Genomic DNA, 14,530 nt, shown 5'->3' on the forward strand with positions numbered 1-14,530 from the left:
TTCCTGGAGTAGAGGGAAAAGCTGGGTGTGATGGTGCATAACTATAATCCCAGTATTTGGGAGACTGAGACAGGAGGTTCACAGGTTTGAGGCCAGCCTCAGCAATTTTAGAGAGGCCCTCCCCAAATTAGTGAGACCATGTTTCAAAATAAAAGAATAAAGTAGGGCTAGGGTGTAGCTCAGAAGCAGAATGCCCCTGGGTTCCATCTCCAGTAAAACACACACACACACACACACACACACACAATGTAGAGAAAGAGGCCACAGGGAGGTGAGGTCCTTAAGGACCCAGTGCAGCAGTGGGTTTCTGGGGCAGTTACAGATCCCATCTGGTAGGCAGAGCACCCCTCCCTCTGCACCCCTCTGTCCCCACCAGAGCCTCATAGGTCTGTGGGAGTTGAAGGGACCAGCAGGTGATGGGTTGGGGGCTACAGCCTCCTGGGACTCTCCAGCTGAGCTAAGCTCCCCCATCCATGATTCTTGTGAAGGGTGTGGTGGGCCCCGGAGAGAAGGGGTTGCCACACAGCTTACCAGGTGTGGGCCTCCCTTTCACCCTCCAAGGGAAGCCCGCAGCCCGGGCAAAGCCCGCTCCGTGGACACTCACCAACCCCTGAGCGCAGGTGCCTGGCCACTGGGGCCTTGGCCCCCGCCCTCAGGGATTTCTGGTGCTCTGTCTGCCCTGTAGGTGATTTTTGTTCCAAGCTCCATCCCCACTGTTTACATAGCTCAGAGTCCTGTGGAGTTAGAAAAACATGCTTTCCTTTCCACCAAAGGTGCTATGAAAAACAGCCAGCCGAGGAGGGCCCTACAAAGGCCACATGCGGTCAGGCACCTCATTCCAGGGCTCATCCACTCTCTAGAAGCCTCTCAGTCCTGGATCTGGGGCCACCCTCTCCCCAGAGCTGGCTCAGCTCTGAGGCCCTGCCCAGGTTCTAGAACTCTCCCTGGGAGGTATGTCTCTGAGAATGGAGTGGTCCCTGCTTGGAACGCACAGGTCTGAGGCCACCCCTCCGCAGTGCAGCCACCAGCCCCACCTTATCTGAAGAGGATGGGGGTGGCATGTGCTTGGCTGTCCAGTGGTCAGGAGGACTGCTGAGCGGGGCAGGGCAGAAGAGGATGGGAAAAGAGGCTGAATGAAGGCTTTGAACCAGCGTGTCCTGTCTCTGTGATTTCTCTCCAACACGTCGTCTCCACAGCAAGATCGCATTTCTTTCTTGATTAGGTTAAGAACTGTTCAGATCCATCCCTGGTTGAGGACTCTGGTGATTGCTCTTCAGGGTCTCCTCCAAGAACTTGCTTCAAATCTTCCCTCCCTCCAACAAATCTTGTCCCTGCAGCGTGCCACAGCGAGGCACATCTAGAATCTCAGTACTTCAGGGGTGGAGACAGGAGGATCATGGGGTCGAGGCCAGAGTGTGGTAACTTAGGGAAACCCTATTTCAAAAATATAAAGGTCTGCTGGTATGGTGGCACACACTTGTAATCCCAGTACTTGGGAGGCCGAGACAGAAGGATCGCAGGTTCAAGGCCAGCCTCAACTACTTAGTGAGGCCCTCTGCAACTTAGTGAGACCCTGTTTCAAGATAAAGAACAAAAAATAGGGCTGGAGATGTAGCTCGGCGTTAGAATACCCCTGGGTTCAATCCCCAGTACCACGATAAAATAAAATAAAAACAAAAAGGTCTGCAGGTGTAGCTCAGTGGTAAAGCACTTCTGGACTCAGTCCCCAGTACCGCAACTGCTTCTGACCATTCTCTTTCCTTCTCTCCTCCCTGCAACTTCTTTCTTTGGCCTGCAGCTCCTGACGTGCCAGCACGTGATTCTTTCTTTGCTCCTGCTTCCTCTCCACTCACACTCTGCCTGTCGCTCATCCTTGTCCATCAGCCAAAAAACAACAGGAGGAATCTCTCTGCTTCCCTGAGCCTCAGTTTCCCTCTGGGAGAGCATGTCTTGAGAACAGGGGTGAGCTTCTACCCAGAGACAGGAAGCCCACTTATGGATGCCCTAGGACCTGAGTAGGTGTTATGAGAACAGGCTGCCCAGTAAGCGCCTGAGACCCCCGGCCCCTTCCACCCAGGCCATCCCAGGGCCCACCAGCGGTCCCTTTACCAATTCTCACTGCAGTAGGTCAAATGACACAAAGGGGTGCAGCAGAATAGGGGAGCCCAGTAGGTAAGGGGGGCAGCGTGGAATGAGCTCCCTTGACTACTTCGGATATTCTTGAATTCTGAAAAATTCCCAAATGTTTCTGAGCCAAGAATTCCCCGAAGGAGTGGCTCAGTGTCTGGGGTTACAGAGACTGTGTTACTCAGCAAAGCATACTACAAGCCATTTACTGGTTTAATTTAATTATTTATGATAACACTTCAGAGCAAAAACTACACTTGTCAAAATAAAGGGGACTTTGTGCGGCAATGACCCAGATTTTATTGTTGCATTACCTAATGCACCGAAACCTGGTAATCGGCACCAGATCTCCCTGCAACATGGGCAAATCAGCACCGACTGAGGACTGAAATGGATTACTGCTTCCTGGGGGAATCATTTTAAACTATTCTAACAAAAGGGCATTTTGCTCCCATCCTCCTGCTCTGGTCACATCTCCTTTGCCCTCAAACAGGCTGGCTTCCACCAAGTGTGACTTCTGTTTTCTTCACACCCTTCCTTCCTTTGCACATGTGGTCCTCTCTGCCTAGCTGCTTTCCTGCCGCCCCACAAAAAAAAAAAAAAAAAAAAAAAAAAAGGACTCCTAAACCTGTCTGCACAGACTCCCAAGGCTTTTTTATTTTTATTTTTGTACCGGGGATTGAACCCAGGAGTGTTCTACCTCCAAGCTCTCCCACCAACTCTATTTTAAAACAGGGTCTTGCTAAGTTGTTGAGGGTCTCTCTACGTTGCTGAGGCTGGCCTGAAACCTGTAATCCTCCAGTCTCAGCCTCCCAAGTACTGGGATTACAGGCATGTGCCACCACACCCAGGCTTCCCCGTGCATTTAAGAAAACGTTTGAATTCTTGGAAGCACTTAAAGAACTCCCACTGAGCTTAAATATCACTTCTTCCTTGGAGTCACCTCTGCCTTTGCTGCCCTACAGAGCAGGTGGTCCTCCTTGGGTCACTAGCCCCTGGCTCTGTCCTGGCTGCATCTTGGCTGTGAGTTCCAGGAGAGCATTATTTTTATTTTTTAGCCATGCTGAGGGTCTACTTAAGTAGGAGCTCAGGAAAGGGGAAATGGTTGGGCACTGAGTAGGATTTTTTTTTATAGAAAAGAGCATTTTAATTCTTGTTCTTAGAAACTATAAAGACTAAACATGATTTGAAATTGGGACTATACCACAGAACGGCCACAGGAGAACTGTCCACTCTATGCCTTTTCTTTTGTCTGCTCACTCAGAAATATAATGTTACCAGCAATGATGGTTGTCGCCTGTTGCCTCTGTTGTCTTTATCCATGTATTCACCATAGTCGACTTTCCCTTCCACATAAATCCCAGACCCCTTTTCACATACTGAGATGCCGCATCCTAAGGCCTGGCTGGAACACTGATTGATATTCTGTGCCATGTTGTCTTTTTTTTTTTTTTTTGGTGGTACTGGGGTTCCTGGAAGCCCTTCTACCTCCAGGCTACACTCCCAGACCTATTTTTATATTTTTATTAGAAACAGGGTCTCCTAAGCCAGCGCGCGCGGCTGGCTTCGAACCTGCGCGATCCTCCTGTCTCTGCCTCCCAAGCGCGGGGATTACAAGCGTGCGCCACCATGCCCGGCTGCCATGTCGTCTTTTGACTAACATGACCCATTTGATATTCTTCACCATCCCTGATCACCATATCTCATTTGTCGCTAGAGAAAATATTGTGACTGGATTTTTTCCTTCCACCTGTCTCATGACAGGGTTCTGACCTACTCGCCCAAGTAACTGTACACAATTCAGAGACCTTTCAAGAACCAAACTGCTGGCTATCTCAGATTCATGTCTTACAAACTTATGAAGTACATGTTTCTTCGAAACATGGCTTTTATTTTCTTACAACCTAATCTTTAGTCTTTTCAGCCAGCCCAGGACACGTGTCCTTCCTTCTTCCTTCTCTCCCTGAGTAGGATTTTGAAGAATAGAGTTTGTTAGAGTCGTACAAACCCAGCCAGGAGCACCAAGTCCTGTGGTCATCCAGCACTGAGCCCCTCTCTACCACACCCAATGCCTGCAGGACCTCGGTCTTTCTTTGCTGGAACTGGCCTTTTTTACTCAAAATATCTTTGAGGCCAAGACATTCCCAGCTACTCTGCGTGATGGGATTTAGGCAGCCATGTACACAATGGAGTCTAATAGGTGTGTCATTGGCTTCCCCATTCACAGCAAGCCTGCGAGGCCAGCTTCAGATGGTCACTCCTTATTAATGGTCCTCCTTTAGTTCCAAGGTTAACTAACAGGTTCTCTCAATACCTTGCTGCCTCCCTCAACACCTGCCCATCCATTAGTCACCATGGCGACAGAGGTGGTGACAGCCCAAGGTGATCCACAGACAATCCAGTGATAAGTACCCCAAGTAAAGAAGGGAAACTTACCTGATAGAAGAGCCCATCCATCCATGTGTGCAGTCATTTATTATTGTCAGGAACACACACACACACACACACACACACACACACACACACACACACACACACGACCTGGTCCCTGCTCATAAGGGGCTTACATTCTAATTTGGGACACCGAGGGTAGTTACGCTTCTGGCCCAAACATGTTCTTCATCCTCGACTACCCCAACTCTAATATGAAAAAAAGTGTCCCAATTGTTGCTTCTTTGTGTTACAAAGCACTTTCCATGCAGGCTGGGGTTCCTCCCAAGGAGAAGAGTATTAATCCCCACCTTAGCCATCTCTAAAACCAAGTTGGAGCAGATACATTCTGAGGGCCCAGATTCTACCCCAGGTGAATCTGTTTAGGAGAAACTTTGGGACCCATAGTCTGCAAATTGCTGGCTTCCTAGGGGTGCTTGCTAAGGAACTAGGAATGTTCAAGAACAATTTAATGAGCCATAGTCAGGAGGCCCTGGGAACCACAAGACCAATGGCTCCAACACCTGGCTGTTCATTATTGACACTGGAGGGCTTTAGGTGGAGAAAGGCAGTGTCTGGAACCAAGCTGAGTCAGTATGTTTTTTGGGAGAGGGGAGTACTGGGGACTGAATTCAGGGGTGTTATACCTCTGAGCTACATTTACAACTCTTATTTTAATTAATTTATTTATTTATTTTTGGTGGTAGTGGGGGTGGAACCCAGAGGCTTTCTACCTCCAGGCTATACTCCCAGACCTTTTTTATATATTTTTTTGAAAACAGGGTCTCACTAAGTTGCTGAGAGCATCACTAAGTAGCTGAGGCTGGCTTCGAACCCGTGCGATCCTCCTGTCTCAGCCTCCCAAGCGCGGGGATTACAAGTGTACGCCACCCCACCCGGCCTTCTCTTTTTATTTTTATTTTTTTTGGTGGTACTGGGGTTCCTGGAAGCCCTTCTACCTCCGGGCTACACTCCCAGACCTATTTTTACATTTTTATTTGGAAACAGGGTCTCCTAAGCCAGCGCGCGCGGCTGGCTTCGAACCTGCGCAATCCTCCTTACATGCGTGCGCCACCACGCCCGGCCTTCTCTTTTTATTTTAAAATAGGGTCTTGCTAAGTTGCCGAGACTGGCTTCAAATTGCAATCTTCCTGCCTCAGCCTCCCAAGTACTGGAATCACAGGTGTGCGCCAATACAGCCAGCAAATCAGTATTTCTCAAAAGCTCCCCCAATGACTCTTTTTATGCCGCCAGAGTCATAGGTCTAACAAAATGTGGGATCTGAGGCCAGGAGAAGATGAATTGGAACTGAGACTCATGCAGAAAGTGTCAGAAAACAGATACCCAGAAAACAAAGCCCTTGAGTCAGGCGTGGTGGTGCACGCTTGTAATCCCCGCGCTTGGGAGGCTGAGACAGGAGGATCGCACGGGTTCGAAGCCAGCCTCAGCTACTTACTGAGGCTCTCAGCAACTTAGTGAAACCCTGTTTCCAAATAAAACATAAAATAGGTCTAGGAGTATAACCTGGAGGTAGAAAAGCCCCTGGGTTCCACTCCTAGTACCACACACACAAAAAAAGCTCTCTTTCCTGTTCTCCTGGAGGGCTAGTTCTTTTCAACTCACCTACAGAGATGTCTAGGCCTTGCTGTCCCTGGAGACCTGGCTCCTTCCCCCATTGTGGGGACATTGCCTAAAGCTCCCTGGCCCCTTGCTGTGTGATTTCCCAGTGTCCTGCGGAGGGGGAGGAGGGGAGGCCAGGTCCTTCAATCAAAGGAGGGACTTTCTCGTCAGAGCAGCTTGTGGTTGTTTGTCTTAAACAAACAGGGCTTGTTCCAGGAAGGCATTTGTCTGCGTGGGGCAGCAGCGCCATTCATCATGGTAGCTCCGGACTGGGGGCAAAGAGTCAGCTTTTCAGGGCCTTGGCCTCAGGAAGGGGCTCAGGGCGGCTCCCTCAGGACCAGCCCAGAGAAGATGTCAGGGAGGCTAATGAGCAACCAGACAGCTGCAGCTTGTTAAGGAGCGCCCGGGGCCCATTGTAACTGAGACCTTTAAATATACATCGTAGTCAAATAAACAGCATCCTCCCGCCCAGTGGCCAGTCTGTCCAGGGCCAGGCTGGTCCAGCCAGGCCCAGCCCAGCCCACCCAGCTCCTCCCCTTCCTCACAGCAGCATCCTTGCTCCAGAGGGGGAGGATCCCTCACCAGGCCTTCCTCCTTCCGCAGCTGGAAATGATAGGTATGGCTAGAGATGAGCAGCCAGGTTCTCCCACCTTCCCCTCCTGCCTCTGCTAAGTAGAAACAGAGTGGCCGACCCGCCACCCTGTGGGACCCTGAAGAACCTCTACAGGACACACCCTCACCAGGTCAGGACCTCCTGGAACCACTAAGCCTGGAAGTCCCCGTTCCTGGCTCCGCACTCTTACTCCTCCCTCAGAACCATCCTCGAAGTTCACCCCTCTGAGAAACCTTCCCAGGCTCACCAGGGCAGGGCAGGTGGCCCGCTTTCTCCCCTGAGGGAACGCATGGTTCGTGGCTCTGGAGCGCTCTTAGCTCAGTGAAAGCTGCAGGTGATGTCCCCCATCGCACTGAGCTCCTCTTGAGCAGCGACCGTTTCCACCCACTCTCATCCGCAGAGGCTGGCGCAGTGCACGGCATCGGGAGGACTCCGTAAACGCATCCGTAAATGCTCAGCCCCTCGGTCATGCATCACCCATGGGGTCTGGTTTGGGCCCCAAGGCAGCGCAAGGGGGCTCCACACAAAGTGTTACCCAGAGGTGAGGTGAGGCACCCGGGAGGAAGTCGCGGGCCGCTCGGGGGAGTACATGTCGCAGAGGGGGTGTTTCAGCCTGCTTCAGCGGACAGGATCCAGATAAGAAGTCTATTTGGAAAGTGGAGTAGAGCTGGGAAGGCGAGTAGGACTCTAGAGTTGAGGGCAGCACCTCCCCGAGCCCTGTTGCTCACCACCCAAGCCTCAGAACCACTATTACCCTTTCCTCATGGCTCTACCCCCCCCCCCCAGCACGTCCCACTTCATCCCAGTACCTCACCTCCCCACAATGTACCACTCAGTATGTGACATCGAACCTCACCACAAGTACCAGAGAAATGCAGCCGCTGGTGTTTGGAAGCCAAGGCAGCCCTGCCAGGGTCAGCAGAGCCCCTCTGTCTCCAAGGCCGGTGGGAGTGTGGGAGGAAGCAGAGGCCCCGAGAGCGCCTGACGCCACCGCAGAATGGCTCTCTGCTGCCCGCAGGTGGGAGCAGCGCAGACCCCACCCCCATGGCAGCCCCAAGGCGTGGGCCAGGGGTCAACCTTACTGATGTGAGATTCCAACAGCCTGGTGCCATGGACTGCACTGCCGTTCATTTGCACAGACCAGGCCTTGTATGTATTAAGGCATTCACTCTTCATCAACTCCTGGGGGATGCTATAATTGAACTCATCTTACCGATAAGGAAACTTGAGACTTACCCGGGTCACATACCTTCTACATTGTAGAGCTGGAATTTGAACCCTTGTCTCCCTGACCCCCAAATCTATTATCCCAGATCTCAGATAGTGCAAAGGTCATTATCTTGTGCTGACAGTGTGGAAGCCAGCAGTCCCAGATGCAGTGGGCAGGTCAGATGGCCTCTGATTAAAATTGGGAAGCACCTGTAGTTGACAACAATTGACTGTATGTTTGTTTATTTCTCATAGTACTGGAGATGGAACCCAGGTCCCCACACAGGTTAGCCAAGTACTGTATCACTGAGCTGCAGCCCCAAGCCTAACTGTAATTTTTTTTGACACTATAGATTAAACCTAGAGGCATTCTCTCCCTGAGCTACACCCCCATTCCTTTTTTTTTTTTTTTTTTTTTTGGATACAGGGTCTCTCTAAGTTGCTAATGCACCTTGAAAATTTGCTGAGGCTAGCCTCAAACCTGCAATCTTAAGACTGGGATTACAGGTGTGTGCCACCACACATGGATCCTAATTCTGTGTGTGTGTGTGTGTGTGTGTGTGTTTTGCGGTCCTGGGTGTTGAACCCAGACGCATTCTACCTCTGAGCAACACACCCAGCCTGATTTTATTTGTCCTGTCTCAGCCTCCCAGATATGGGATTACAAGCATGTGTGCCACCATGCCCAGCTCCTAATTGTATATTTAAAACAAGCTGGTATAGAGAAGTTTATATGTTCCCCACAATAAATAAATAAATAAATAAATAAATAAATGTGCAAGGTACTAGAGATGACTGTTAACCTGATCTGATCATTTCACATTTCATATTGAGTATTGAAATGTCACTCAGTATCCTATAAGTATGTGCAATCATGATATGTTGATTAAATTTCTTAAGAATTTTTTTGTTTTGTTTTTGCTTTTGTTGATTGTGTCCATGTGTGGTACTAGGGATTGAAACCAGGAGAATTCTTCTGAACTATACCCCCAGCCCTTTTTATTTTTATTTTGAAATAGGGTTTCACTAGGTTACTGAGGCTGGTCTTGAACCTGTGATCCTCCTGTCTGAGCCTCCCAAGTTCTGAGATTATAGACATGTACCACCATGCCACGCTTAAAAGGTTTTGTTTTGTTGTTTGTTTGTTTGTTTGTTTGTATTTTGCTGAACTGGGGATGGAACCCAGGGGCATACCTCTGAGCTACACCCCCAACCCTATTTTTTATTCTTTATTTTGAAACAGGGACTAAGTTGCAAAGGGCATCACTAAGTAGTTGAGGCTGTCTCAAACTGAGATTCTCCTGTCTCAGCCTCCCAAATGCTGGGAATGCAAGCGTGCACCACCACACTCAGCTGCTTAAAAGGTTTTTTTGTTGTTGTTGTTGTTGTTGTTGTTTTGGTAGTACTGGGGTTCCTGGAAGCACTTCTACCCCCGGGCTACACTCCCAGACCTATTTTTATATTTTTACTTGGAAACAGGGCCTCTTAAACCAGAAGAGACTGGCTTCAAACCTGCGCAATCCTCCTGTCTTCGCCTCCCAAGCGCAGGGATTACAAGCGTGCGCCACCATGCCCAGCTGCTTAAAGGTATTTTTAAAAACTCAGTTGTAGGTGTTCTGCCCTAGGGATAATCCAAAGGTTGTCAAGGGCGACCATATTTCTCTATGTAGCAGCTTGATACAAAGAGCTTCATCCCCCTCTCTGGAGCCTTTACTCCAACTAGGCAAACTTTCTAAGCAGCTTGCACGTGGGTGCTGTCCTTAAGCTCCCTGCAAGCCTGGACTCTGGGTCAGCCACTTCAATACAGTCTTCCTCCTGCTACTGGCTCCTTGACCTGCCATCGGTTCTTAATGCCAACACCCAACCCTAACCACTCCTGCCATATTTTTTTTTTAATCCCTACCTCTTGGCCTTAGAGCCCTGCAGACTTAAAGTGCATAGTGCTACAAAAAATTAAAAGGAATATCAATACATGAGATTGCATTAAACTAAAGAGCTTCTGTACAGCAAAGAAAACTATCAAGAACCTCAACAGAGAGCAGACAGAATGGAAGAAAACTTTTGCCAAGTATTCCTCCAATAGAGGACTAATAGCTAGAATATACAGAGAACTTAAGAAACTCACCGCTAAGAAAACAAATAACCCAATAAAAAATAGGCAAGTGAACCAAATAGACACTTTACAAGAGAAGAAATTCAAGTGCCCAATAAATATATGAAAAAATGTTCAATATCATCAGCAGTCAGAGAGGTGCAAATCACAATTATCTGAGATTTCACCTAACTCCAATTAGAATGGCAATCATTCAAAACACAAACAACAACAAATGCTGGTGAGGATGTGGAGAAGTGGGAACTCTAATACATTGTTGGTGGGATTGCAAATTAGTGCAACCACTTTGGAAAACAGTAGGAGGATCCTCAGAATAATGGGAATGAACCTACCATATGAGCCAGCAATACCACTTCTGGGTATCTACCCAAAAGAATGGAAACCAAACTACCAAACTAATGCATGTGTATCTATGTTCATAGCCGCACAATTCACAATTGCCAAACTATAGAACCAGCCAAGATGTCCATCAGCAGATGAATGGATTACAAAACTATGGGACATGTACACAATGGAATTTTACTCAACCATAAATTAAAACACAATTACATCATTTACAGGGAAATAGATGGAACTGGAGAACTTTGTGCTAAGTGAGATCAGTCAATCACAAAAAGTAAAAAATCAGATGCTCTCCTTAATATGCAGAAGCTAGGAAGAAAAAGGGTCATAGGTGGAACTCTAGATGAAGAAGGAAAAACCATACATGAGCAAATAAGGCCACCTAACTGAGGGGGATGGGAGGGGAAAGAGGGAAATTTCCCAATGTACGTGATGTACATTATAAATATATCAAAGTCAATCAGTAAGCCAAACATGAGAAGGAGGGAGGGGGGAGGCAATGGGGTGGGAATTGGGGAAGAGCTAAATAAGTGATGTGTGCGTGTATGCCTCTACCATTTTATACCCCATTAAGATGTATGGCTACAATGTACCAATAAAAATTTTTTTAATTCATAGGGCTCAGCATCATGTAGCCAATGGCTTCCCTTTCTTCTTTTCCCTCTTTCCCCTCGACACTGAAAACATTGAATTATTTCAGGCCAGAGATGGATCATCTATAGCTCAGAAAACTCTACAGGGTTTAGTACAATGCCTGGTATGCAGGGCTGATGGGTACTAAGTTCCCTATAATATACAATATACAATATACAGAGCACCACGCCTCACTGAACGAAGGAATGAGTGAATAATTCTAACCTATTCTCTAAGTCTTAGCCATAGCAGGTAGGGCAGCCTCTCCTTTAGGCACCTGACCTGAAGCTCACCCACTTTGTTGTCATACTTCTGTCTCTGTCCATCTTTCCTACCTTCAACTGCTCCCAACAGAAAACATTCTTTCCACTTTCTAAAGCCAGGGGGACCCCTGTGGTGTTCTCCCCTTCCCCACGAGGAGTCTTTGCTCCCCCCTTTTTTCTATTTCTTTTTTGTTTTGGAGGTATTCTTTTTCTTTTTAAATTAACTAATGAATTAATTTTGGTGCCAGAGCTTTTACCCAGGGGCATCTATCTCTGAGTTATGCCTCCAGCCTATTTATTTATTTATTTATTTATTTATTCAACCCTTCAACCTCCAGGCTATAATTCCATACCTGTGATCCTCCTGTCCTAGCCTCCAAAGTACTGGGATTACACACATGTGCTACCAACTCCAGTTCTTTATTTCTTATTTTGAAACAGGGTCTTGATAAATTGCTAAAAGTCTTGCTAAGTTTCTGAGGCTAGGCTTGAACTGTGAGCCTCCTGTCTCAGCCTCTCAAGTACTGGGACTATAAATATGTGACATAATGCCTGGCAATTCTTTTTATTTATCTATTTCTTCTTTAACTTGCTTAAATTATAACACATTTATTTATAATGTAACATTCACTAGGTTAGCCATTTATAAGTGTACAGTTGAGTGCATTAGGTACATTCACATTATCTTGCAACCATCACCACAATCAATCTCCAGAACCCTGTTAGTTTTCCAAAATTAAAACTCTAATTCAAGCTCGGCGTGGTGCCTCATGGTTGTAATCCCAGCATTCAGGAGGATGAGACCAGAGGATCGCGGTTCGCGGTTCACGGACAGCCTCAGCTACTTTAGTGAAGCCCTTCGCAACTCAGTGAGACCCTGTTTCAAAATAAAGAATAAAAAATAGGGCCTGGGGTGTAGCTTGGAGGTCAAATGCCCCTGGGTTTCATCCCAGACCCGAAAAAAATAAATAAAAAACAAAACAAAACAAAAACTCTAACTCAAATTCTCCCTCCCCTTAGTCCCTGGAAACCAGGATTCTACTTACTCTCCCTATCAGTTTGACTTAGGTACCTCATAGATGTGGAATCATGCAGTATTTGTCTTTTCATGATTGGTTTATCTTGCTTAGTATAATGTCCTTAAAGCTCACCCATTTATCATATATCCACATTTTATCCCTTTTATGGTTGAATAATGTCCCACTGTACAGGTGGGGAGGGTGCACACCTATAATCCCAGCTACTGGGGAGGCTGAGGCAAGAGGATGCCAAGCTCAAGATCAGCCTGAATGACTTAGTGAGACCATGTCTTAAAAACAATAAGAAAGAGCTGGGGGCATAGTTCAGTGATAGAGCACCCCTAGGTTCAACCCCAACACACTATCCATTCATCCCTTGATGGACACTTGAGTTGCTTCCCACTTTTGTCTATTGTGAATGATGCTGCTATGAATATGGATACCCCCTACTTCTTTTTGTTGTTTGGTTAGTTGATTGGTAGTTTTGGTTCAGCCTAATTTTTTAAAACAAGGTCTCCACTATGTTGCCTAGGCTGGCCTCAAACTCCTGGACAGCTCTATGTTTAAAGCCTTCCCTAAACACAACTCAAACTCAGACATTTGAGCCAGATAAATAGTGGAGGCTCAGGGTCCTATCTGCTCCTCACTTTCCTCCTGCCTCAGCCTCCTGAGTAGCTGGGGCTATGGGTATCTCTACCACACCTGACTACTTATTAGCATCTTTATATATTTTTTTTTCTTTCTCCTTCCCCTCTGCTTTGACACCACACAATGCACAATAACCACAAAGCCTTGATTTTCCAGGAAACTGTAGTTTGTAATTTTTTCCTGTGATTCCCACAAGCTATAAAAAAAAAGTTTCAGGAATTCCAATAAATTGTCTCCTGTCTAATATTGAAAAAAGACACAAATACATTGTGAGATCCTTGTTGCTCATTCAGAAAATGTCACCTGTTTTAAAAGTCCCTCCCACCTTCAAACAAGAACAAACATCTTTGCTTGCCCAAGGCCTCCAGGTGCGTCCCTGTCCTTCCACTTCCTGCCAGCCCTCTCCGAGCGCTGCGCACTCTGCTTCCTCCCTCACCCCCTGCCACTTTCTTAATGCCCTGCAATCTGGCTTGTCGGAACAACTCGACTGAATCTGCTCTTGCCAAGGTCACCAATGACTTCTTTTTTAAACAAGTTTCAATAGCTGCATCTTTTAATTATCAAATAGATGCTCTTGGTAGAAAATCGGGACAATACATAGCAGTGCATAGGAGCAGAAAAGGGGTCCTCTGTCCATAACCACACCTCGTCTCAGTGTCAGCCACCATCAGCATTTCAACATATTTCCTTTCAGTCTTTTTTCTTTATTCCCAACATTATCTCACTTTTCACCATCCCCATCTTTTCTGATCCCTCCAGAATTTCTGCTTGTCTGGTTTCTGGTCCAATCCCATCACCCATTTCCTTTGCAAGCTGCTCTCTAACTGAGCCTTGCCAGGATTTAGATGGTGCCTGAGCTGAGTTTCCATAGTGCGGCCAGGACCCTCCCTGAAAGCCAAGGAGTAACCTAGGGCATGCCGTCATCACAAGGGCATTATCACTAGGGCATGCCATTATCACATAGAGCTCAGATGAGAAGCCCAAAGAGCAAAACCCAAAATAAGCAGAAGTGGGTACCCCAAGCTCCATTGCCTTCCCTTCCTTACTCAGGTGTCGCCTCTACTCCCGACTCATCAGGGCTGGTCACTGAGACCTCTGTTTTACCCCAGGCCAAGGGAATTCTGGTCCTGTGTTCTTTCTACAGTACCATGGTGAGACCACAGGTATGCAGCACTGGGGGAGGCTGGGGGAAGGATTATGGGCTTTGAAGTTAGAATAAACTAAGTTGAGAGTCCCAGTTCTGCCCCTTTTTAGTTCTGTGACTATGAGGCAGTCAGGTAAGACCTCTGAGTCTCCATTTCTTCATCTGTAAAATGAAGATTAGAACATCTACTTTGGGGAATTGTAAGGATTTGAATGCCATGCATGTAGTAGCCACTCTATCAGTGTTCAATAAATAGCACCAACTCCATCAGTAGAGCCGAGAATCACCTTTTCACACATAAACAGTCCTGGGGAAATAGCCCATTCATTGGAGAGACTCAGTCAGATTTCCCTCCCTTCCCTTCTGACC

At 47.3% G+C, this 14,530-nt stretch overlaps 1 pseudogene across 1 annotated transcript in view; it reads right to left on the reverse strand.

Annotated features, from left to right (window-relative positions):
- Window positions 1-3,361: 3,361 nt before the first annotated feature.
- LOC308263558 (single-stranded DNA-binding protein, mitochondrial-like) overlaps window positions 3,362-14,530 on the reverse strand; it is a 31,824-nt pseudogene continuing 20,655 nt past the window's right edge. Inside the window, exons 3-4 of the transcript in view lie at window positions 3,743-4,000; window positions 3,362-3,506 (exon numbers count right to left, since the gene is read on the reverse strand). The product of the transcript in view is annotated as a single-stranded DNA-binding protein, mitochondrial-like (transcript). The remainder of the gene's footprint in view (window positions 3,507-3,742; window positions 4,001-14,530) is intronic.

The sequence above is a fragment of the Muscardinus avellanarius genome, assembly GCF_963383645.1.
Source record: "Muscardinus avellanarius genome assembly, chromosome: 5".
NCBI classification, from domain to species: domain Eukaryota; kingdom Metazoa; phylum Chordata; class Mammalia; order Rodentia; family Gliridae; genus Muscardinus; species Muscardinus avellanarius.